Raw genomic sequence first — 23,667 nt, 5'->3', positions numbered from 1 at the left:
ACTGAATCCAAAGTGGCAAAGTCAGCGTAATGCCATGATTTGTTGGCATATCGTATGTTAACCCTCTGCTATGTGGACTCACAAGCCCAGTGGTGCTAAATAATCGCTGCATTTTAGTCTCTTCACTTGCACTGCTCCTTGCCAGCCTACAGTAGAGATGACTTAGCCAGCACCGAACTCTGCAGGAGAGCATGAGTCTCAGTATCTAGATTTGTTTCTAACAGACCTCAGCCAATGTGTCTCTCTTTTTCCAGCAAAAGGGAAAACCGCTTCTAGCTCTACTCCCCGCTATGCCGTCTTATGAGCTCTTTGTCTGACCTATAATATATAGCTATCATACTTATGTAATGATTCTACTGAAGCCAGGGCCAGAGGAAGTTAATCCAGGGATTTAGGTTCATTATGGTATGAGATCGCCTGGAGGCTCTCCTTCCACTTGCAGTAGAGATGACCAGAAGGCTCCCTCACTCCAGTGAAGGTGGTCTTTGTAACCAGTAACACTTCTTCTCCAAATGCACATCAAGCACCAACGGAGTGTTTGTGGGACTGGAGACATGGCTGGGCTGATTTTGGGTACGACTGGATTTGTATCTGGTGCTGAATATTTAGCTTTTCACGATAAGGGCCCTCCTGAAAACCTGGGACTCAATTTCTGAAGGCTCTGCCTGAGGAAAACACACTGGTCTCAATTTCAAAAGGCTCCAGAGGTTTAAATAACCCAAGAGCGCCTGAAGCCCTTGCTCAGCTACCCCCTAATTCTAGAGGTCTGTGAAGTCCCTTGTCACATGTGTTTACACTGCCATCTTCTAGCCACCTAAAGCTGAAGTGGCTGAGCTTTAGACTTTAGATAGTCTCAGCATTGTTTTCCTCTGTCATTTACCATTCTGGGTCTCAAAGCAAGTCTTCCACACTTGGGGTTTGCCATGATTCACAAAAAGCCTTGTCCCTTTCCCATTTCACTTGTGAAGTTGATCTTGGACACTCCAACAGGATTGGTGCCAACAGAAAACACAGCCAGAGAAGGTGGTCCCCCTCACCGGCTTCTCCCAAGGGATGAAAGGTTAAAGCACTCGCCAAGGATCTGGGAGACCCTGGTTCAGATCTTTCCTCTGTCTGCAGTAATTTGAACCTGCATAAATAGCCAGTGTGCCAGAAAGTGAGTGATAATGTCACAGGCCACACACAAAGTCTCCCCTTGGGATGAATGATGCAGATCTCTGTGTTCCCACATAAATGCCCTGACCTCTAGACCTCACCTTCTCCAGTCTGGTGAAGAGTTATTACCAACAAAGTGAAACAGCTTTAGTGGTGGGAAAGGCCATGCCTAGAATACAGTATAGACACTGGTCATGGCTCACGTACCCCTTCTCTGGAAGCAGAAGATGTGCATCCAGATCCCCTCAAATAAAACCAAGAATTAAGCTAAAGATCTGACATATCCCAGAGTATTTCTCAGTGATCCCATCTGTGCCCCAAGGCCATGGCTGGGAGACTCCTCACGACTTTGAGTGTTAAGGTTGTCCATAAAAGCCCTGTAAGCAATGCCCTAGCATCTTACAGACAAATGCACTTACCAGCCATTGACTACCGAATAAGTAAGTCATTGGCTACCCAACAAGCAAGTGCTGCCACCCTTACCAGCTGTAAGAAAAGCCTGGCTTAGGTGGATATGGTCAGAGCGGCAAACCTCGAACACATGGTTTTCCAAAAATGCATGAAACACGATGTTAGTATCCTGAACGCTATGGCAAGGAAATCTTTTTGAGGATCCTTTGTATGTGCTGGGGTAAGAGAGGCAGAAACAATTTCTGCGATGTCCTCTTATAGGACAGGAATGATGAAGCAGAAAAGTGAAGCCATGCACATTTCTAATCCTCCTCAAATTTTCCTCTTTTGCACATGTAAGGGCAAAATCACTGCTACCACAGCCTGGGTCTGCTGGGCATGCCTATGCAGAGGTACATTGTGTCCCATCTATATATATATATTCATTTTGTGTGAACATCTAGCACCTCCTGGTGAGGGGCAGATAAAAATACAGATATAATCTTTCCTGATTATGAGGAAAACCCTGTAGTTCAAGGGGTTTTGTGAGGTAGTGAGGAGTATTTATATGTATATACAAACACTTTTAAAAGTATAATCCTTCTGCAGATGGCCATTTTCCTACTGACCGGTTTGTTGTGATGACAGACAATGCTCAAGTGATATTAAAGAGGAAAATTCCACTTTTATTTCTGGACCATGGTGGGCAATAGATTTCAATCTCCTTAATGCTTAAATGCTTAAAGTTCAGACTGTTGTTTATCTGTATGACATCGTTTCACAGATTAATGCTAAGTGACAACCAAACTCCCATGAGAGAAAAGCTAACTGGGAGTGAACTTCATCAAGCTGAAATCCGAAGGCTTGAGCTTTACACTTAAAGCTGCTCCTAAAGGGCTTTTGTGTTTTCTGTGTTCACTGCCTTTGGTAAACTAGTTAGCTCACAGCAAAAAAGAAAGGCTCATGGCTTTTCTGGAATAACTACCATCTGTGAGTTTTAACACCGGAATCCTTTATTTTCTTCTAATTTAACATACAACCTTCAGAGCAAGAAGACTGCCTCAGCAAGAGAACTGAGACTTCATTTTTTACCCCTCATCTACTTACCCAACCTTCCTGGCTTTTAGGCAAGACTTCCTGGAACATGGCTCCAGAAACTGCAGTCAGTGAAAAAAGGAATCAAGCAAATGCTGAGAATGACCTTCAGGACCAGTCTGTAGAATCACAAGACACGGTTGTATCAGTGACTCTATTTGTACCCTCTAGATGGAAGTGCATTGCACTGCAGCAAGGTGTGGGAGGGAAAAAAGGAATCAGGTCTTTGACCCTGCCTTCATACATGCCATGATACTTGAAGAGGGTACATTAGCACCGTAATGCACAGGGTCAATACAGTCGTAGCCCTGGGGATTTAGATTGGGGATGAGCAGTAACAGCATGTTAAACTAATGTCTCATCAATACTTTGTGACTACTTTCTATTCCTGGTTATATTTCTGAGACATTATGCACCTCCACATGGACTCTCATTACCAACAGAATTCCTAAGTTTAGGCAAAAAGACCAAACTGCTCTTTCAGTTCTATGTGGAACTGGAGGATGTGACAGAAAACAGAGTACAGAATTTGATTTTCATAACCTTTATTATTAATAACGTCTCAGAAGCCAGCAAGAGCTAAGTTTGACTTTCTTTTTAGGCCCAATATTGAGGTTAGAGCAAATGAGCTGTCTATTTGTTAACCAGTACATTTAATTCTGTATTTAAGTTTTCAGAGTACAAAGGTATGTCTTACATTTCAGAGTATAATTGTGCTGTTAAAATTCTTAGAAAGATGCCTTTTCTTTTACTGTCACCCCAGTCTATTAAGTAATAGTTTTCAGGCAGAAAACTTGCAATAAATTATAACATCCTTTTCTGCTAAATACTTTGGTAATTATCTCAGATCTAAAAGCAGCATTAGCTCTGACCTTTGGTTAATAGACTGCTCTCTATTGCTTCTGTATTGTAGAAACAAGATTTGCCCTGTTCCCTCAATAAACAGTTTTTTTTCTGTAGTTTTGTCCCCTTGCGTTTTAACGTTTTCTGACAGACTTAGCAGAAATGACTGAGGTAGGAACATTTCTTAAGAGCTTCTTATGTGATAGACCGGGAAAATAAGCATTCACACGCTGCCAAGATTAGAAGGTGAGGAAAGAAAGAGCATGTTTTGGGCAAGCTCCTTTGGCAGGATGGGGATATTTTGTGGTAAACAGTCATTCTAACCAGACAACTACAGCTGCTGTCAGAGAGAAAAGCACCTCATTTCTGCTGATCTTGCAACTTTGGATAATGTGTGTATTTGCCACTGCCAGTAAAGCAAAGAGTTCTTCCAGAGGGCACTGCTGATCTAGAGGGCAAAGCTATATATAATAGTTTTTGGTATACCATGATATGTTGGTCCTAAGGGAGCTCAAGCATCCAGGAAGGACTGAAGTTAGAAATGTGGGTGGAAGCTTTGCAACCCACAGATATTTCTAAATCCAAACGACATCCTGAGGAAGTGAGTCTGGAAAGGGACTTTCTCATGCTGTATTCTTTCCCAGCTATTAACGTTATGTGCTTCACAGCACCATTCATGTACCAGAAATGCAATCACTTATCAGACATGAAGACTATTTAATCTACTAAGGAATTCAGCCTTCGAATTAATGTATGGCATGCTGCTGATACTTCCTCTCCAAACATAATGTATTGCAGCCATAAATGGTGAAATTAGGCATGACAGATTGAGACTTGCAGCTGAACCGCCTGCCAGACGGGTTTGAGTTTTGTGTAGCCACCCACACTGAAAAGAGCGTCCTTGGCCCCTCAGCTGTTTTAGGTACAGTTAGAGCAGTCAAATCTTTAAAGAAGTCATCCATTCGCAAGAGGTACCAGTCAAATCTGGGCACTTGCAATGAGATATGTAAATGTAGAAGGAAGATGTTTCAGTGGCATCCCGTGCATGCATTTTATGCACTTCTTCTAAATTCTGAGCCAAGCCTATGTTACTAGCAATTGGGAAGACCAAAACACATGGTAATGAGCTATTCGGAGTAATAACATTTCCTTCATTTGACACTTAGTTGAAAATTTCCTTGGAAATCTCTTTCTTTAGACCACCTCAGCCTGTCCACATGACATCTCTTCGTCCCATATATCCTAAAAGTGAGGCTGTTTAGTTTCCCTACATTATTGTCTCATCTCTTTTCCCACCAGGGAGAGAAATGAATAGTTGAGAGAAACAAAATGAGGGTAAAGGCAAAAATAGCAGCTGCAGCAGAATGAGTGATGAAACATACATACTGGTTTTTGAAAATGCTTTATCCGGAAGCACTTTATAGCAATGCAGTTCGCATCTGCAAAGGACTGGACTGCTGGGGAGGTCACAGCTTTATGATCTGACAGTATTTCTGTCATGGGAGGTCTCTTAGCAAAGAGGTATCAGCACCATACAGACACATAGCCGTGCACACATACATACTCACATAACCTGCAACATGTCCGGCATTACCTGCACTGTGGGAGCACCATAGCGAGCATGAATTTTACCTGGCAGTCTTGGAATTATGTCATATTATCATTTCCTGAATCACTATAGGCACAAAATTAGTTCTATTTTAGAGATTAAGAGATTAGGAGCCAGTAAACCTCCTGAATTAAGGGCAGATTAGAAGAAACGAGTTAGGCTGACAGGGATAAATACAGAAAAATGCTCCGGAAACTACAGAGAAGCTGAGTCTTTTTGGAACCTATATATCATCAAACTGTCATAATTCACTGTCACAGCCTCATCAAAAAGGCTGAGAAATGTGGAAAATAAACTGTTCTTACGCCAGTTCAGAAATCTCCAAAGTTGAGATGAAGCCCCTTAGAAGGGCAGGTGTTTATACTGCTATGTGTCCTTTATTAAGATTTTTTCAGTACTTATATTTTTCACAACAGGGATTTATCTTCAAAAGAAGGACCACCAACTATCTGGAAATGATTCAGTGGCCTGTGAAAAAATATATATATATATGAGAAATTCTTTAATATTATACAGATTTTCTGATATTGCAAAGAGAAACTTTGTCTTGTCATTATAGACCCTATATGACGTGCTGCTCACATGGCTGCTACAGATTTCAAAGTGTTCTGAGCATTTACCATTTATCTTTTCAAAAGCTGTCTGTCTGGTGCATTAAACTTTTACATTCCTTTAGTTACGTTAATATCCTGCCTGTTGTGGTCCTTCTCCATGTTCCTGTTATGCTATGGTAACATCTGCTGGTGGAAAAGTCTCTACTATGGTAAATGACCCTCACATACCCAACAGCCATTAACCAACTTCTAGAATCAGTTTAGCAAGCTGCTTTAAAACCATAGTTCTAGGAAATGCTTTTAGGTGGTGGAGATTTCAAATAAGAAATTAGTTCAGAGCATACAAATAAACAAGAGGGGAGGAAGGTCAGTATGTTCCAACAGAGAAGCAGATATTTTTTCCCCAGCCTCAAAGTTACAATAATATTCAGAATTGCAGAGATTTTTCTGCAATCACATACTAAAACTGTGCTTTCTGCAAATGTTTGTATTTTGTACAGGAGCAAGGCCAGAGAGCTGGGACAAAGGAGAGTTTCACAGTAGTGCTGGAGTTCAGTAGTGGGGAAAGAGAATTAATTTATACTGGGACACCTGGTTTTCTGGGGTTTTATAAATGTGCTGTGTTAGAAGGGGGCATTCACAGAAACCAGTCTGTGGATGTAGGTTCAGCAGTATCACATCCAGATTTCTTGCATCTAAAATTCAGCAGTATGTCTGTCTGGCTTAGTTCATGAAGGGCTGTGTTTAGGTCAGTCACCTATGGGCAAGCTGAACATCCATGGATACATTAAACTATGTAAAAATGGAGGTGTCATGAAGCTTCCTTCACCAGACCTTATGCCAAGCAAATGAGGGTGCTGAGAAAAGAACCTGTATGGAGGAGAAATTATTTCTGGCTGCTATGCAGAATGGGGTGGCTGGGCTGGAGACCTGTCTCTCCTATTTCTCTTTGCTCAGGCTTTTCTGGCAGCAAGACTGATATGATGTCAAAGGGCTCCTTCATACATCAGCACCTGCAACTCTTAATGTGATAAGGATTATTTCTTTTCTTCCCCTTTGCAGATCCTCCATGCCTCTGGTGCATCCCAAAGTCCCCAGCAGATTATTTCCCACTGTCTCTCTGTGAGTTCTGAATGAGATGGAAAACGAAGGAAACCAGTTTTCTATGTTGCAGAAATGACAAAGGAAACAGTTTTCATATGTGCCCAGGGACTCAGATTGTAAAGACTGATTTGGTGCTATCTCCCAGTCGCAGGTGTGGGTGTTTTTTTAGCAGAGAGGTGAGGCAAGGGGAACTCAACAAACTCATCTGAGTTTCTTTAGTTCAAACATTTCTTGTCAGGACTTACTGAGGGGAAAAATAATATTAAAAGAGCAAAAGCAGGAAAGGGCCATTTGGCTTATCTTGTTCACTTCCTGAAATCCAAACAAACTTTCAAAAAAATCCATATCACACCCTATCCATTCACCCTGTTTCCCTGCACTGAGGATGGGAGAGTCTAGACAAATCTGGGCTTTGAGAAACCTTTGGAGCTTTTTCTGAAAGTAGGTTCCAAATATTTTGTTAAAAGCTCCGAACACGTTGGAAAACACTAGCTGGGGGCTTGAAGGAGGGGTTTTGGTTTTATTTGTTTGTTTTCACTCTAAGCGCCATTGCCAAGAGCACAGGACAGACAGGCTGGGAGGTCTGTGCCAGTGAGCAATTACTCACACGAGGCAGTCTCAGTGACTTCCTTGGGACACCATTTGCCAGCAGTGACTCAGTCAGCATCACCAAAAGCCAAGAGCCAGTCCTGGCTGGATGTGACAGCTCCTTCTTCACCAGGTGCCTCGGGAGAGATCATGCCTATATACCTACCTCTTACTCAGGTGAAGGTTTTCCAGGGTTTACCCCCTTGGCCTTCCTCCGGTTGTGCCCTGTGGCTCCTTGTTACTGTGAAGTTCAGCAGTGTGGCTCCTCTTTTTGGCAGTAGATTTCTGGCCCCTGGGGTGAGAAGGGGCAGCCCATCCCCAGCTCCCACGCTGAGTTGCAGTGCCTGGAAGCCAGATACTTCCTTTCAAATGAGGTGCCTAAAAGCCTGTGTGCAACTGTGCTTTGCTATCTGTTGACCCAGCGTATATTTTAACTATCGGCTGGCAGTTTCTAGGCTAGTGAAAATACAATTCTTCTTTAAAAGTCAGATTAAACAACAACAAAAATACAGAAAGAAGAGCAGCGTCAGAGATATCCACCGCAATGCTGGAAAGGGGATTTTCTTCAGAGCATGCATCCACCTCCTTTCCCTGCTCACTCCTCTCGCCTTCTGCTATGGTTGCCAGCTAATAAATATAGTCCCCTTTTCTTGAAACTCACCCTTCACAAATATTCTGTTCTTTCTCATGTCGTGACGGAGGAAATGCTCCAGAAATGAGCCAGTCTTGCTGGGTGTCCTGGAAAATGTATGGCTGCTAACTTTATGCCATAAAAGAGGGGCAGTCTCTTTAGTCCATGGAGATTTAATTGACTATTCACTGAGCTAAGTGATGAAAGTTGGGAGCCTTCCTCATAGATTTGACTTCTTAATGTCTTACATCTTTCTAGCAAGAGCCAGGGAATGGGCTTGTTCAATCCTACCTTGTTTAATTGCTTTATCTAATCAACTTATTTGCTTAAATGCAACAAAAATACATAGAAAACACTTTTACTGCTTGTGTCAACTTTTTAGTTTTGTTTTAAACAATCTGCAGATCCTGATGATACAGAACATCATTGACCAGCTCCATAAGGCAATTAGTAAAGCAACCTTAGAAAAGCTGTCAGGAAAAAATCATGGGACAATGCTTCTTGGAGACAGCTAAGGATTTAAAGGGAAGTATCATCAGAGAGGTAACATGAAGGAAGCTTTTACCAGTTTCCGGCAAATATGGAAATCAAAAATCATAATGCCATGTTGTGAGATCCTGAAGTAGCCTGACTCCTTCTTTTATGTTATTTAGTGGATGGCTTTGGGAAAAAGTTAGCTCGCATGTTCCCCTGGAATACAGTCTGGGCTTTGGGAAAGTGTGGGAAATGCATGCAAATGTTTTTCACACACTTCAGCATATCTTACATTTAGAAATGGAAGAAGAGAGAGTAAAACCAGGGGGGTGAATAGTTTTGGTGGTTCTGCACTTCTCAGATATCTGAAACGAACACATCCTGGGGAACCTATACAGAATCTCTTTCTCTGATGAAACAAGGACCAGTTTCTAGTTTGGCCATGCAAAGTAACAAGTTTGGATAATAGCCTGAAAATTTGGATTAAACTGATAATAATTTAAGCCTAACGAGGAGCCAAAAATCACATCTTGCTGCTAAAATCTGTATTTGATTGAAGAAATCCTGTGGTTCGAAAGAGAAAGGAATGTTGTGCCAGTTGTATGTTGTTCTTTGGATCAGAACTTAATTACCTCTTCAGGAGAGGCTCTTCTGTGACCTGCTCTGTGCTGGGGCAGCGTGAGGGGGGAGCACAGACCCCTGTCATCCCCCCCGACCCCTCACCTGGTTCATGCCTTGCCACTTCTTTCATTAGCAAGCTATAGGGCCCGAGCGGGCCATGACTCATTTCAGAATGGGGAAGACAACTCCAGGGCTCTCAGCCAGTTTCTAGGGATTAACAGGCATAAATAGTCATGGAAATACCTGGAACTCAATTGACTCCTAAGAAGAAACCAGAAAATGACAACAACAAAAATCAAAGCTCCAGCCTATCCTGTAACTTGCAGCACTAGCACAGAGTTTACTTAAAATTTCAAATGTGTGGTCCTCATGTTTAAAAAGAGGTCTTTCGCTGATGTCTTTCACATCTTGTAATGTATTCTTGACAGGAGCAGAGATAGGATTATAAAACAGGAATCCAATACAAACTGTGGTCTCCAAAAAATCGAATCCCCATATATTGCACCATAGGCCTTTCCATTTTCCTGGCCAACAATCCATTTAGATGGATTAGCTTCTGAATGCCCTTCATCTGGTAACAGAGATTCTGTCGGGTAAATCTCACTGAATAGCACAGACAGAGGCGCTTTTGACAGTTAAAAAATGTGGGGTGTGGGGAAAATGGAGAAAACCGGTTTTTTGAAGGTAGGCAGAGGCAATCTGCTCCCTTCTGTAGACTACCGCTTTTCACCTCTGAGCCAGTACTGTTGCACAAATATGACCAAGGAAGAAAGGTCAGGTTGGCAGAGCCTTCATTTAGGGATAAAGTGAGACACTGGTGTTTTTTTGCTGTTTTCTTTGGTTTCTTTGTTGAGAGGATGGGGATTTTTCTGTTGCTCCTAGTCTGAGCTCCAGTGATCCATCCATCCCTAAATGTTGACACTTTAACCCTATACAAATCCCCCTACCTAGCTTTCTGTCATTTCCATTTTCAATTCAGATTTCCCTTGTGGACTTGCAATTCACTCTCAGATCATTAATAACCTTTACTGGCAAATCCCTCTCAATGTATGGAGCAAGAGCGCATGCCGCCAACTGATCTTCCTTCACCTCTTGCTTCCAATGAGGAATGTAACCTCAGCTGCCTTTCGACATTTCCGGCTCCTATTTTTCTACCCATATCATTCATAGTTGCATAATGGCCACTTTACCTCGGTTATCAAGGCTCTTTCTTTACTAGTGTTTGCCTGTAACCTCACTTTTCTAGAGGGTTGGCTGACAGGAGGCAAGACAGACTCAGGCAGCTGAGCACAGGCTTTTCTGACTATCCATGGTGTGGCATAAGCCAAGAAAGTTCCCCCTCCTTCTGAAGAAATAAGGATGGGGGGGAAAGGAAGCAAAAAAAAGAAGCAGCAATCAAGCCTCAAGACCAATTTAAGCAGAATGAATGGGTCTTTGTTCTCCAGGGCAGGGTTTGCATTTATATTTGCTGTGTTAGCCACAGTTGTGATTTAATTGCACATCTTAATGACTTTTGGTGTTTCCTTTAAAGACCCAGAAGCTGGAATCAAGGGAGTCCATAAGGCTCCGTGCATTCATTCAGAGTAAAAGGTAAACCTTTACTTTTGCAACAGAGGAAGTACATTCTCCCCAAAAGACTTCAAACCCCAAAGGAAAATAAAAGGAAATTGACATTTGTTGGTTTTAAGAAGTCTCAGGATCTTTAAGCCACTCTCAGGATTTTGGAAGGCATGATGCTTTGATGCTCAAAATTGACAATGCTGCCTTTATGCTGGGAGTGCCACCACGCATGAGTTTGCTCAAAAAACTGAGAGTAAGGACTCCCTCCATCTGCTTGGTCAGCCCTCTCAGCTTCTTTTTCTCTTGGTTCAAGTGGAGTCAAAGAGAGAAGACACAGCTTGTCTCACCTTCGCTGCCATTTGAGATTTCTCATCCCTCATGCCTTGGCCAGTTAGATACTCATCACATCTCAGCATTTTGTACAATGTGGAACTCTTTTTGTTACTTAAATGGGCCCACATGAACACAGAGTTGGGATTCACAGGAGAATGAGCCAATGGCTGATGTCTCGTAGTCCTGGGGTGGGATCCTGTCTAGCAAAATCACCAGTAACACTGCCGTAACTTCAGTGATGATCACCACGACAGGAAGCAGTGTGAATGGGATGATCTGTGTCTTCCACCTTCTGCTATCTGGTTTTGCACATTTGTAGCAAATTACTTTCTGCAGCCTTTTGCCGTCCTTTACCCATTTTATCCTCTAATAGATTCACCACTGACTGACCGGGTTGCTGGGGCTTCACACTCACTTTTTTCTGGGGAGCAAGTCCCATTCCCTGTCTCTGCCAGGGATTTGTGCAGGCAGCACGAGTTGCAGCTGGGATAAGCACCAGAGACTCAAGTTGAAGCTCCTCCATGGAAGGTGTTGACTGGTCCACTGGGCTGCAGCCTAGCTAGCTGTGGACATGAGGAGCTTCACTCCATCCCTGGCTGTTCATTATCTTCCGTCTGCCAGAGCTGCTGCCAGAGTTAGTTTTTGAGTGTTTATTAGTTGCTCTCTGTCAGCATGAGTGGGGTTAGCAATGATTGACTGCCCGAGCTCAGTTTTTCTTGGGAAAGGCTGGGGAACACTCACATTAGCAGTGAAACAGCACACCAGGGTGGCAAGGGTTTGTGGTGGCCAGCAGCTGCAGACGTAGCTTGTTTAGTCAGGACTTGAGAGGAGACTGTGACCAAGCCTGGAATAAGAGTGAACTCTGATAAAGCCACTTAGCACCTCTGCTCTCCCTGCTGCCTTTGGCCTGCTTGTCTACTTCTATTGTAAACTGTGCAGGCAAGGGACACACTCTTAGCTATGGGCTGGAATGGTAGCAAATTAATTTTGTCTCAGTTCTTTTAGGCCTTACTTTAAAACATTCTGCTAAACCCTCAAGAGTATTTTTTTCCTCAGTGGCCAATATAATACTGCTGGAGTTCCTCACTCCTATCCCCATTCACCATCATGTACTTACAAAGATCCAGATTTCAGACTTTTCTTAAAATTGGATTATTTCTACATTGCTCCCTTACTACCTGTGGATACTTTCCTTCCCTTGGCCCTCACAAACATGCCCTTCCCTGATTTATACCACATTTCCATAGCAAGTCTCCTCTCCTGACCTTACTGGTCTCTTTGGAATTTAAGCTTTGGTTGAACAAATATGTAGCTCCAGCCATTGGTGGCTGGGGTGAAACCTTTGGTCGGACTTGAGACACTGTTGTCACACAGGGTCCTCTGCTGATAGAAAGCAAGAGATCAGGACAAACTGACATTATTTCTGGAGTCCAGTGACTGCCCCCTGCATTATCAACGCTGTTAACCAGATGCCAAAGGAGCACAGGGCCTGTTTATTGGCTGGGAACTTCTGTCCTGGCCATCAGTGAAAGCCAGGCACCGGGAACCTGCAGGTCATAGCTGAAATTCAGTGACCAGTGGGGTTAAAAGGGATCAAGAGCATGGAAAGAGGCAACTGGGAAATGAATAGGAAGGACCCTACGTTCCTGTTACACCTGACAGCTACTGTTGTGCTGTGTTGTATTACAGTGCCTACAGTAATAAGAATGGCCACAGAAATCCAACATATACATACAAAAGAGATTCATGGGAATGATTCAGACCTTCTGTGGTGAAAGAAATTAAAGAGCTACCCTGCTTGTCATAAAAAGAAGGTAGGGAGGGGGGTTGGACAGACAGTTTAGAAGCACTTATGTGAGGAGATTTTGCTGGTAGAGATTTGTTCAGCCTGGCAAATGTAAAGCAAGAACCAATGGCTAGAAGGAGAACAACATCAGACATGAGGTAAGATTTTTTTTTGAATGTGCTATAGTTCAAAATGAAATTAATTAGATGAAGTCTTACATCATCTAAAGTACTGCAGATGAGGCAAAGCCATCACAGAGGTCTCCTTTGACCATATAATTTCTGGTTCTATTTAATGAATAATCATTCAGATCCCATATGAATAGAGAAGATATATAGAACTTCAGACCTCCATTCTTGTGCTTTCCCTCAGGACACCAACAGGACAAAGCAAAGACAGAATAGGTATTTTAGTACACAAAGGACCAACCCTAGTAGTCACTCAATGCTCTCACACCCCATTCAAGAGAGTAGAAGAGTACTCATGATCTCACTTGATGGGCTTAACTTCTTACAGAATCTTTTTCTCAACACACAAACCATATGGTGTGGAGGTTTTGTCCTGGGTTCAGCAGTAGCAGTCATTTTTCCCCTTCTTGGTAGCTGGTGTAGTGCAGTGTTTTGACTTTCAGCTCGGGAACAGAGCTGATAACAAGCGATGTTTTGGTTTGGCCAAGGACTTTGTGAGCCTCATGCTCTGCCAGGGAGGAGGGGAAGCCAGGAGGAAGCAGAGACAGGACACCTGACCCAAACTGACCAAAGAGGTATTCCATACCACAGCACGTCATGCCCAGGATGTAACTGGGAGTAGCCGGAAGGGCTGGGAGACGGCAGGGTTGGAGGAGGTATCGGTGAGAGCTTGGTCAGGCTGGGGGGGCGAGTTATCGGTCGGATGGTGGTGAGATGATGTATTCTCTTCCCTTGTTATTTCCTTTATCATTATTATCACTGGTGGTAGCAGTAGTGATTTGTGTTATACCTTAGTTACTAAACTGTTCTTATCTCAACCCGTGGGAGTTGCATTCTTTTCGATTCTCCTCTCCGTCCCTCCGGGAGCAGGGGGAGGGCAAGAAAGGGGGGGAAGTGAGTAAACGAGTTACCTGACTGGGTTTAAACCACGACAGTTCTTTTTTGGCGCCCAACGTGGGGCACGAAGGGTTGAGATAACGACAGATTTGACTGGATTAATAGTCACTCATCACAATGACGATTTATTGGCTCTCAGAGTTGTTCTTGTTGATCTCACAGCTTCAGAATGTTGTAACTTACGTAGAGCCGGTATTTGCTGTGATAGTGTTTGTCAAGTGTGGGGCTTGGGCTAAGGTTCTTGTCTCACTGTGCTTTATGGCAATGGCTTGTAATACGGGCGGGCTCCAGCAGCAGGGCGGCACGGACGTGGCCGTGGACTTGTACCTGGCCGTCCGGCTGCTCTTCACCGTCCTGGCCCTCACCCTACTCTCCATCTTCGTGAGGCTGCGGGGAGCTGAGGGGGAGCGGCCCCGGGAGCCGGCGGCAGCCGAACCGGCCCGGGAGAGCGGCCCCGGGGACCAAGCGGCGGCGGGAGCGGGGCCGGAGGCCGCGAGGGGACGGCTGCCGGTGGAGGAGGTCGGGGCGGTCGAGGAGCAGAAGGAAGGGGCTGCCGAGCAGCGGGAAAAGGCGGCGGAGGAGCCGAGCCCCGCGGAGGAGCCCAGCCCCGCGGCCGAGCCGAGCCCCGCGGCCGAGCCGAGCCCCGCGGCCGAGCCGAGCCCCGCGACGGCCGAGAGCATTTCCCGGAAGCCGCCCGCCGAGCCCCAGGAGGATGCAGGAGACCACGCAGCATTTCCCAGCAAGGCGGAGGAGGAAGAGCTGGACTCAGGAAAAGAGAAGCTGGCGGTGGGAGGCCCGGCAAGCACAGCAGCTACACCAGCCCCAGTGACAAGTACAGCAGCATCAACTGAGAGTTCTGAAGGTTTTGAATGGCCTTTGGGTGTCCTTGGGACCTGCCTGCTGATTGTGATGGGGATCAGCATGTTGGCACACACACAGGCTGTGTTCTACCCACAACCATTTTGTCTGATCTCAAAAGTTAAGCAGAGTCAGGTTTGGGTCTTGTCTGGGGTTAGACGACGATGTAGGGGGACCAAGAGATTTTCCCCAAGGCTGGAGAGTCATGAGTGGCAGGGTGTGTGGGACAGTATGGGCAAGCATCTAGTCCACTGGGCCCCTCCAGTGCTTTGGAAGCGTCGGAGATGGAAGGCAGCTGTATGGAATCCCCAGCAGCAAGCTGCAGAAAGTGCTTAAGGGGACAGTGAATTATTTTGAGTCTGGTCAGCCCATGGCACTTCAGGCCATCAGAGCAGAGATGCAACACAGACATGGACTCATGATCGAGGGGTGGACTTAGCAATGGACACTGTTGCCCAGGTTATTCACAAGTGTGAACACTGCACACAGTCTCTCCTGCTCTGGAAGACTGTTACAAGAGATGGAGCCTGACATCATGGACCAGATGGACACAGCAGCTTTATAGGGACTGGTCCATGCACTAAGATAAGAGTGCACCAAGATAAGAGTGATGGTATATTGAAAATGTGGGATCTGAGCATGACGTGAATGGTATGGAATAAGGGGTGGATAATGTCCTGGGTTCAGCAGTAGCAGTCATTTTTCCCCTTCTTGGTAGCTGGTGTAGTGCAGTGTTTTGACTTTCAGCTCGGGAACAGAGCTGATAACAAGCGATGTTTTGGTTTGGCCAAGGACTTTGTGAGCCTCATGCTCTGCCAGGGAGGAGGGGAAGCTGGGAGGAAGTAGAGACAGGACACCTGACCCAAACTGACCAAAGAGGTATTCCATACCACAGCACGTCATGCCCAGGATGTAACTGGGAGTAGCCGGAAGGGCTGGGAGACGGCAGGGTTGGAGGAGGTATCGGTGAGAGCTTGGTCAGGCTGGGGGGGCGAGTTATCGGTCGGATGGTGGTGAGATGATGTATTCTCTTCCCTTGTTATTTCCTTTATCATTATTATCACTGGTGGTAGCAGTAGTGATTTGTGTTATACCTTAGTTACTAAACTGTTCTTATCTCAACCCGTGGGAGTTGCATTCTTTTCGATTCTCCTCTCCGTCCCTCCGGGAGCAGGGGGAGGGCAAGAAAGGGGGGGAAGTGAGTAAACGAGTTACCTGACTGGGTTTAAACCACGACAGGTTTCTATTTTCAACAGGAGTGTGCAAGTTTCTTCTATGCACGCCAGAAGATCCACGTGCAAATCCCAAATCACATTTGTTTTCTGTGTTCTGCAGAGGTCCTAAAGTACTGCTGTTGCTAAAGTGAGAATGGCATAAAACAGCAGTGAGAAGCACTCCCAGCTCCATCTCCCTGAATTCACCTTGGCCAGTCGCACATTGCACAAGCTCTCTGATCCTTTTCTGGTATCATCCTACAGGCCTTTCTCTGGGTCCTTCTACTTGGTGCGCTGAGAACAGGCTTGGGGTGGGAGAAGTTAAAAGCTGGTTTTAGTGCAGTTTGTGCCTGGAAATCAGCGGTGTTATATTAGCCAAAGATGTTTTAAAGGCCACTTGTCTCCACATGCATGGGCTGGCAAGGTGGTCTCTAACCGGCTTTTGGGAGTGCCACAGCACTACATATCCCAGCTGGCACTGGCAGTTCTGTATGTAACTTGGCTTTCCAAAGCGGCTCCTCGACTGAGATGGAAGCGACCATTCCATTAAGTAAGAAGCAACAATGCTGACCTCTCGTGGCCACACTAGCCGCTTGCAGCAGGTACTAGAAGAGCCTCTTAGCACATCAGCTGTACGCAGCTGGCAGGCTCTGCCGGGTACCAGCACAACTGGGGCTCCCTGGCCCTGGGGAGGAGGTGCAAAGGGAGCTGGCACCTGACCCACACACCGCCTCTTGAGATGCTTCTCAGAATGGGGGCATCACCTTCCCATTGCTGTCAGGTCTGCCTCAGTGGCATTGACTGAATGAATGAATGAATGAATGACTGCAAATTTTGGCCCCAGCTGAGGAGGGCACCCGTCCTGAGGCCAGCACCCAACGTGCTGCTATGGCACAGAAGTCAAACTGGCTGCCCACATTTGCTTACCTGCTAAACAGTGACATATCTGGAGGAGAGCAATTAGGGAGCACTGAGCATGGCCAAGTACTGCTGAAGCTGAATGTACAATTGCAGTGCAACATTTGCTTTTAAACTTTGCCTTATTCTCTACATACTAATGGCTGTGGGACTAAGCCTAACATTTCAGGCCCTCTGAATAACTCTTAGACAGCACTTCCACCCTCTACCCTCCAAAAAAATACAAACCATCCTACAATTAGAAAGCTTCCTCCAGTCACTGAAACACGGACATCTGCAGAGATTAAGAGCAGAGTATATGAGAACTACTCACAATGGGTATTTGTACAAGTTTGTACAAGTGAACCATAGCAATTTAAAGCTAAAAACAAAATGAAGAAACTTGGCAATTGTCAGCACCAGTTAAACAGCTCCTTTCAGCACTATGGTGGTTTGCCTTGCTCAAGTGCTACCTGTGAAGTGAGCTTTGTCAATGAGGGATCAGAAACCCATTATTAATCATCTGACAAAGCAGAGGAGTACCAAGTGGCAGGCAACATGGCGCTGCAGCAGGAATGCTCAGTTGCCACATTGAGGCCACCACATTTTAATGAGGCAAGGCTTTGTCACCTAAATCCTCTCTGACCCCTGAGATCACACAGCCTGATACGGGGTTGATCCATTGAAGGTCCAGTGCAGGGTGTTTTGGTACCCTATCTGTAAGAGTACTCATGTTTCTGGAGGACTGAGGTCACCTTGAAGGTCACTTGTTTTCAGTGACTTGTTTTCAGTGGTCAGACATCACACCTACATGTGTTATGGAGATAGCCAAAGAGAAGAGTTTATGAAACAGTGATTGGACACCTAAAGCAGAGAGAGGATGTGCATTTCAATTAGCCAGTGAGGAGTAGGCAGCTCTGGAAAGAGGTGACTTTCCCTATCTCTTCCTCTTCCTTATGTCTGCGATGGGCACAGATGTGTGTCCACAACAGACAACAGTATGTTGTGCCCCAGAGACAGTTTCACATCCGGTTTGTTGGCAGCAGCAGTGAAGCTGTGACTTCACTAAAGACTGGGAGGGTGGTGAGGCACTGGCACAGGCTGCCCAAAGAAGCTGTGGCTGCCCCATCCCTGGCAGTGTTCAAGGCTAGGTTGGACGGGGCTTGGAGCAACCTGGTCTAGTGGAAGGTGTCCCTTTCCATGGCAGAGAGTTGGAACTGGGTGAGCTTTAAGGTCCCTTCCAACCCAAATCATTCTGTGATTCTACATTTGTTGTTCACCCACTGCTGACGGGTGCAAGCTGTGAGCCTGAGGGTGCATGTGGCCAGCTCAGCACAGGAGCAGCACTGCTGGGGGTGATGGCCCTGCTCCTGCACCCAGTAGAGCCTGAAAAGCATGACTCATGGAGCAAACCCTCCAGCACTGCTTCCCTTTGCAGCAAGCGCCATCACCAGTGGTGAGGGCAGACCCCCACACACTGCACTCCCTGCCAAGGCGTTCATTGATTTAGGACACAGTCCAAAGAGGGTAAAGGTGCTCCTTGCTTTCTGAAAGCTTTATAGCAGGCCTTCAAATAGCATAGCCTGGAGCTGCAAGAGTGTTTCTACCTGTGGTCAAACACCCTCCTTCTCCCTGCATTCACCCAGAGCCAAGGGGGGTCTGGCCCCTCTCCTCCTTATACCACACCAGCCAGTACTCTGAGTACAAGATGGCTTAGCTCCTGGGTGAAACCCTGCTGTACGCAGGGGATGTGAGTCATCCCTAATGAAGTGATTTTTTCTTTTTCACCCTTTTTTTTTTTGGATGAGGAGGCTTCAAGAAAGGAATTTGGAAATCTCCAGCCCCTTTCCAAAAGCTTTCATTAAAACAGCCCATAAAAGCAGCCTCTGGAAACTTTAGGAGGCCTTTAAGAAAAAAAAAATAAAATTGAAATTCAGTTTTATTGAACAAATGGGAAGCACTGAAAATATTCAGAAAATTAAAATTAATTTGAAAATAATTAAAAATCAGAGAAGCTCAGTGTATGTTTCCAAGTTCTGGGTAATATTAAAGTAACATTAAAAAATCGCAAAGGAAATTTACTGTGAGCAGGTGTTTGAAATAATTGGGGGAGAAAAAGGCTTGACTATTAATTAATGGAGAATTATGAACGTCCCTTGTTGGAATTTTTTCTTGTAGTCAACATATTTTTAACCACATGAACTTAGCGAACACATTCTAAAAGTGTGGAGTTGCTTTACAGACACATACAGGGAGCTGAGTGTTATTTTATCCCCATTTATTCTGTTTTCACCAGCGGCATGCATTTAGCAGGAGCTGTTGAGAGGACTGAGGTCCTATGGCAAAGTCTTCCCCACCAGCTATAAAGCACAAAGGCTAATATTTTCAGGACAAAAACTCTTACGCTAGGGTCAGAAGCACTGAAAACTAGAACACAGTGACTGGCTTCAAGAAATGCAGATGAAGAGCCTGGTTATGCGTAGGAATTCACTCTGGGGCTTCAGCCAAACAGGTTTTTGAATACCTACGGAACTCATTAGGGCCCCGTACAGACATGGACTGGGGCCTGATTACAAGCTCAAGATGTGGTGACAGTACCACGATGTTCCCAGCAGAGCAGTGTTGCTACCAACACTGATTACATTAGGCACCCCACTAGAAGACATTTTTCAGAAGAAAGAAGAAACAAAGCCTTTGTGTGAAGGTGATATAGGCCTCCAATTTGGAAGGCAATTCTCTTGCCTACTTGCATAGGAAGGACACCAAGAAAGGAGCTTTGCCTCAGTTAACTGGCACAGTGCTGTTTAAATGATTGGTGGTCTCAGGGCTGTCTTGAGCGGGTACAAAGGAGCAGCAGATGCATGCCCTGTGCTTGGCTGTTGTAGAATTGTTCTCTGGTCTCTTAACTTCCTCCCAGCTGGATTGCAATGGCTTTGCTCTATGTTGGCCGGGAGCACAGGGCTGCTTGGGGGGTGAGTGCAGCTCACCAAACTGCCTTTGGTCAATACAACTTACGGCTTAATCAGGGGGGTGTCTTGTTGTGTACTTAGATCTTACACCTGCAAAGCTCAGGCTCATCAAACACAGGCTGATATAAAAGGGAGCCTTCCAGTTTAAGAAGCTCCTCAAGCATGGTGAATGTCTCAAGTGCTGCAACCAGAGTTGTGGATAATCACGCAGAAAAAAGTGCTACTTACTGAATACAAGCTGGTGCCAGTCAGATTCTTTCCTGCTTTCTCACCCTGTAATTTTTTTATCAGTTTTTTCCTTTGCTCTTCTTCTTTTCATTAGCCAGCCCAATTTATGGTTGATTTAAAACTCTGCAGGAAACATTCCTTCTGATTTCAGGCTGTTTTATTAGTATGAACTCCTAGATGGGGTAAGGTTAAAGTACATTCCCCAGAGAGCAATACTGAGTAACAAGCCAGTGTTCCAAGTGTGACAATTTAGGAAGAAAAGAGTGACACCAGGTTCCTTGAGTGACCGAGCACCAGAAATATCAGTAATCTCTTCTTTCCTCCCAGGTGACCTGGCCTAAGGACTTGCAGCACAATTGCAGCTGAGAGCACCTCAAGTCCTAGTTATTTTCAGAGCAAGCTGCTTTCTTACAACAGGTGAGCACAAGCTGTGAGTCTGAGCAAACCTTTGACTTAAGTATATTTGTTTCAGTGGAAATTACTCTTCTTTTATCTTCATGTATCTGGAGACAGCAGTTGGAGAAAAGGCCATGTTTCTTTCTATTACTTACTGAATATGACACTATTTATAATTCATACTTGTAAATGACAGGCACATTAAATACAGCAAACAAAAACCTTGGAGTAAACAAAATCAGCATTTATTCCTCAGTCATCTTTTTACAAGGTTGCTTCATGTTTTTGACAAAAGAATTCATACCAGAGGTACATGAGTTAATCTACAAAACCAGATATGCAAGCCAAAGTGATATGGTACATGAATATTCACATGCTTCATAATTCTGTACTCACATGCCTGACATCTAAATTCAAGAGAAGTTGCTCTGGGGTACCCAAACCTTAGTTCTGCCACACCAAAATGTGATCACTAACTCCAAGGACAAACCTAAAGAACATATTTACAAAGCATTATCTCTACCAGTCTTCCTCTAAGATTTGAAACAGGTAGGTAATTGTTCAGCTACCAAGCCTTCATGGAAGGTGAAATAGTCTAACAACGTCCCTAAATGGATTCATGCAATGTTTAGTTTGATTCACACAAGACACAAGGACAAGTATCTATGGTGATGACATAACTAGTATGTGAAGATGCAGCATCCTACTGGAAGGAGTTTAGAGCATCGGTGCTCATTCATTCACCACTACTCTAGGTTTGACACTAAGCAAAACTTCAAGTGTTAACACATATTCAGAGTTCACAAGCTAGGAATTTCCCTGCTTACTGGTGGTGCCACAGGAAGGGATGGGATGCTTCCAGGTCACCATCAGCAGATTAGAGCTGACAAACACCTACTTTTCTCACAACTCCAGCTGAAAGATGCTGTCAGTGATTTGTAATATCAGCATTAAATTGAAGATGCTAAAATACCCTGACTCCTACTGCAGCAGTTTAACCACTGCATAAAAACCGTATGTCGATGGAGATTCCTTAGCTGTTAAAAAAAAAAATCAGGTTCTTTTTATTTTTACTGGTCAGGAAAGTAGATTTTTTTTTGACAGGGATTGTGGATTAAACTGAGCTTTTGTACTACTCACATCACAAAAGTTAAACCAAGCACTTCAGTTATTTAATTCTGTGGAGCTACACTGTTATTTCTGCTTGGAATCAAGTTATAGCAGAATTTAGCTTAGGCTTTAACTTTATTCAGCTTCTGACATTAGAAGGAATATGAAAAAGAAATTAAGAAGTAGCTTCTGTTGTAGTCTGCAGAGGGGATTACCACAGACTGCCAACTGCTTATGCTGTGAGGGTACTCTGGGAAGCAACTGGCTGCAGGTGCTCACAAACATGGACATGATAATGTGGACGTCTTTCAGCAGTAAAGGTTTTTACCCATTTCAGAGCATCTGGTATATTCACTATGTAAAAAGAGTTGAAAAGCCAAGAGTGTCCCACTCCGAGCCAAATAAATTCGCTTCTAATCCAGATGCTAAAGTCAGACTACTGTAGCATACCTTGGGCAAAATTCTCTGAGGTTTCCTCTAGCTGAATCTCTCTGCTGCATCTGTAGAAATGGGAATAACAGCATCCTAATCCTCATGAGCACCATGTGACACCTGTCTTTCAGTGCTTGACATGCTTTTCTGAGTACAGTTACATCTGTGACTGGGAAAACCTGTCAGTCACAGGGTGCCTTCAACTTCCAGTGACTTCCTGCAGGTTTTGCCTGCAGAACATCCCCTTTGTAACATTACTGCTAAAACTGCCTTTTCAAACAGAAAGACCTCTCCTTTTTTTGCAGTCCAGCAGGGAGTCTGTATGGAAACCTGGAGGTCAAATCACCACCTAATATAAATCACTATGTTCCCATGATATGGCTTTTAACTTTTACACATCGGAAAAAATACAGTGGTGTACACAGACCCAGTACCGCATCTTGACACTTTATCCCTTCCACAAGTGATATTTCTGTATCACTCTTGTACATGCAGCCATCTCTAACTGAATGTAGGTATACAGGTAAATGGAGTAATGACAGTTAGTACAGTGCCGTTCACACCCAAATCTGCTCTCAAGCACAGTAATTCACAGTTTCCAAATGCAATTGCCTAAACTGATACACAATAAAATTATAATGAGCAAACTCACATAGATGCATAGACATATTAGAACCTAGGCAATTTATCGTTATTACCTAGTAGAAAATAAATAATTATGTGTCAAAACAATAATTTAATATAGCAATCTCTAGCTATTAGTCATTAGAGAACATATTTAAATCATAGAATCACTGACTGGTTTGGTCTGGAAAGGACCTTAAAGATCATTGAGTTCCAAACCCCGTGCCATGGACAGGGACGTCTTCCACTAGATCAGGCTGCTTAGAACCCCCATCCAGCCTGGCCTTGAACACTTCCAGGGATGGGACAAAGTAAAACAGAACCAAAAGCAAACTTCCACACACCAACAGACACACAAAACAGCATGCTGCTCAAAGTGCAATGAGACAGAATTAGAAGGCCACTAAAAAGAAGCTGTGTCAAGTTATTATTTAGCTAAAATTACAACAGCCAGAAAAGATACAAACAAACATCTCTGGAAACATTTTTCTCAGGCATATTGCTATACATAGCAATCATAATTACACAGCAGTATATTTTTTTTATCCTTACAGTGATAATGATATTGGTAATGTGCCTCCCTTTTGACTCAGTGCCACAAATCTAGTCTATGGAGCAGTAACAAGAAGTATGCTAGGGATTTTTAACTCCTCCGCTGGACACCTGAAGGCCTATGCTTATGCTTAACACTGGGCACCAAATGGCACCTTCAGTCACTGTAGAGACTCGTTCAGTCCAACCTCCTCCTACTGTCCCCACCTCAACTTCATCCCCCACTCACAGGAGCTGTTCCAAGGATGAAACAGTGGGACAATTTACAGATAAGACTCAAGAGTGTGAGCATCATTATCCATGTTAGTATGAAAGTTAAATCCCTTCAGTACATTAGCACACCGCCCTGTTGCACAAGAAAGAAGCTAGTGAGGTGCCTTCTCCTCAACTCATGCTTTATAAAAGGGACTAACCTCTCATGGTGTGTGAAGTACGCCAAGTTCTTCCAACCTCCCTAGTAATCCACGTGTGTGTATTTCTGACAGAGCATTTTACGGATGAGCTCTGAACGTGCATAACAAGACCACATTTTCCTACAGCTCCTGGAAGATTTGTGCCT

At 44.4% G+C, this 23,667-nt stretch overlaps 1 protein-coding gene across 1 annotated transcript in view; it reads right to left on the bottom strand.

Moving 5' to 3' along the window:
• Nucleotides 1-20,619: 20,619 nt before the first annotated feature.
• The window catches only part of MYLK4 (myosin light chain kinase family member 4), a 79,280-nt gene continuing 76,232 nt past the window's right edge, over nucleotides 20,620-23,667 (bottom strand). The window contains exon 15 of the transcript XR_009964595.1: nucleotides 20,620-23,610. The gene's annotated coding sequence lies outside the window, so the exon portion shown is untranslated. The remainder of the gene's footprint in view (nucleotides 23,611-23,667) is intronic.

This window comes from Pezoporus occidentalis, unplaced genomic scaffold (assembly GCF_034315485.1).
Source record: "Pezoporus occidentalis ecotype Australia unplaced genomic scaffold, CSIRO_AGI_Poc_V1 ctg2, whole genome shotgun sequence".
NCBI lineage: Eukaryota > Metazoa > Chordata > Aves > Psittaciformes > Psittacidae > Pezoporus > Pezoporus occidentalis.
Note: the sequence above shows the minus strand (reverse complement) of the source record. Positions and strands in the feature narration are given on the sequence as shown.